Source organism: Colobus angolensis, unplaced genomic scaffold, assembly GCF_000951035.1.
Source record: "Colobus angolensis palliatus isolate OR3802 unplaced genomic scaffold, Cang.pa_1.0 Scaffold8, whole genome shotgun sequence".
NCBI classification, from domain to species: Eukaryota; Metazoa; Chordata; class Mammalia; order Primates; family Cercopithecidae; genus Colobus; species Colobus angolensis.
This window is the reverse complement of record NW_012121820.1, coordinates 17,376,183-17,379,019: the sequence shown is the minus strand read 5'-3', so window position 1 is coordinate 17,379,019 and position 2,837 is coordinate 17,376,183. Positions and strand designations below refer to the sequence as shown.

The window sequence follows — 2,837 nt, the reverse complement described above, 5'->3', positions numbered from 1 at the left end:
TTTTTTTGAGACCGAGTCTCACTCTGTCCACCAGGCTGTAGTGCAGCGACACCATCTCGGCTCACCGCAACCTCTCCGCCTCCCGGGTTCAAGTGAGTCTCCTGCCTGAGCTTCCCAAGTGGCTGGGATTACAGGCATGTACAACCACATCTGGCTAATTTTGGTATTTTTTGTAGAGAATGGGGTTTCACCATGCTGGCCAGGCTCGTCTCAAATTCTTGGCATCAAGTGATCCGCCCACCTAGGCCTCCTAAAGTGCTGGGATTACAGGCAAGAGCAACCACACCAGGCCCCTTGTATACTGTTGATGGGAACTGAAAATGGTACAGCCACTACAGAAAACAGTTACTGCAGTTCCTCGGGATGTTAAAAATAGAATAACCATTTGATCCAGCAATTCCATTTCTGGGCATATACCCAAAAGAATTGAAAACAGAGACTTATATGTTCACAATGTCAGGTTAAAAAAACAACAGCAGGAACTTGAAGAGACCCACGTTCACAGAAGCATTATTCAGAATCGCCAAAACGTGGAAGCAACCAGTGTCCATCCATGATGAATGGATAAACAAAACATGCATACAATGGAGTATTATTCAGCCTTAAAAAGGATGAGAGCCCGGGCAACATGGCGAGACCCCATTTCTACAAAAACAATTTTTAAAAAATTAGCCAGGGCCAAGCACAGTGGCTCAGGCCTATAATCCTAGCACTCTGGGAGGTCCAGGCAGGAGGACTGCTCGAGGCTAGAGGTTTGAGACCAGGCTGGGCAACACAGGGAGACCCCGTTTCTACAAAAGTAGAAAACTTAGCTGGGTGTGCTGGCGCATGCCTGCAGCCCTAGCTACTTGAGGGGGTCAAGGCAGGGGGACTGCTTGAGCCCAGGAGGTCAAGGCTGCAGTGAGTTATAATTGTGCCACTGCATGCCACCCAGGGCAACAGAGTGAGACCCTATCTCACCCCCCCATCCCCAAAAAGAAATTCTGATATACGCTAAACATGGATGAACCTGGAGCTTGAGAACATTATGCCGGGTGAAAGAAGCCAGTGACAAAAGGTCAAATGCTATATGATTCCACTTATATGAGACTCCAATGAGTAGACAAACTCACAGAAAACAGAGATGAATGAAGGCCGCCAGGGCCGGGAGAAGGGGGCAAGGTGGAGTTAGTGTTTAACTGGCAGGGAGTTTCGGCTGGGGAAGATGAAAGCACTCTGGAGGTGTATGGTGGTGATGGTTACACAACAAAGTGACTGCACTTAATGCCACCAAACTGTACACTCAAAAACGCTGAAAACGGTAATTTTATGTTATGTATATTTTACCACAATCAAAAAATAAAATTTAAAACAGGGATACTAAAGAAACGTGATGACAAATGATCTTACTTTGGCTCTTGGACCAGAAAAAATTCCTCAAAGGACACTATTGGGATAACCGGCACGACCTGGATATGGACTGTGAATTAGGTCATTAAATCAATGTGAAAACTCTCCTGACTTTTATCATTGTACTAGGCTTATTTAAGAGAATCTCCTTTTTAGGAAGTACTCACTGAAACACGTAGAGATAACAGGACATATGTATGGAAGAAACTCTCAAATGGTTGGGGGTGGGAATAAATAAATATAAATGTATGTATATGTATTATATATATGTATATGTATATGGAAAGCAAGAAGAAAATATAATAAAACCCAATGGTAACAAATGGAGAATCCAGATGAAGGTATACAGGGTTCTTTGCATAGTTCTTGTAACTTTATCCTAAGTCTGAAATCATTTCAAAATAAAGTTTTTAAAAATTAATTTGTCCAAAATAGAGTTTCTTATCCCTAAACTGCTCCACACAGCAAACCCATCTTAGAAAATGGTAGCTCTATCTTTCTGGTCGCTCAGATCAAAACTCTCAGGGTCCACCCTGACCCTTCTCTCACACCCATTCCAATCCACCCGCAGATCCTCCCGGCTGCACCTCGAAAACAGTTTCTGCACTCGTCCCTCGGCCTCCCCGCTAGTCCGGATCACCTTGATCCTTGCTGGGTCGCTCCTCACAGGTCCCCTGCTCAGGGACTCGGCCCCCTCTGCGCTATTTTCAACACATCACCCAAAAGGATTCCGTCAAAACCCAAGCCAGGTCGTCACTCCTTGCTCAGAACCCTCCGACACCCCATGTGGCCTATGGGGAGCCACCGAGGGGTCCCTGCTCCTTCTCAGCCCCTCCGGCTCCCGCCCCCATCCTCCTGCTGCTGGTGACCCTGAGCCCAGGAGCCCTCACCCCCGCACCTCCTGTCTGCCCAATGTCACTGCCCACAGCACCCTGCAGAACAGCCCACGAGCCCCCCAGGACCCCGCTCCTTCGAGGCCCCAGGCCGCTGAGCTACTTGTTCATCGTATTTCCCTACACGAAACCAGTGCTTCCCGAGTGGCTCCTTCAGTCCCGCTCTGGTGGGCGGCCGTTGATGTGGACAGAGCGAGTCATTAGGCATTGGGGTCCCTGGGGACTCCCTCACCCATTGCCTCTGCCCTCCCCCCACCGACAGCCATTCCCACGGCTGCGCTCCCACGGCTACCACGGCCCACACAAGCCAGAGGCCTCTGGGGAAGCGGCGCTGGACGTTCCGCTTGCCTCGCTGAAGGGGAAGGGGCAGCCCAGAGCGAACCCCCACTCACCTACTACCATTGCTTGCTCACCCCATCACCTCCCCTCCCTATAAGGCCCTCTGTGCAGCCAGGGTTGGCACAGCAAGGAAAGGGGGGCTCACCCTAGAGCGCCCCCGCCTGCCAGCCCGTGGGCCGAGGCCAAATAAGGCCGGACGGCAGCCGAGGGCCCCTC

At 50.2% G+C, this 2,837-nt stretch overlaps 1 long non-coding RNA gene across 1 annotated transcript in view; it reads right to left on the bottom strand.

The window, feature by feature from the left end:
• Positions 1–2,837, bottom strand: part of LOC105502534 — a 78,360-nt gene that overhangs the window by 35,274 nt on the left and 40,249 nt on the right. The window lies entirely within an intron of this gene.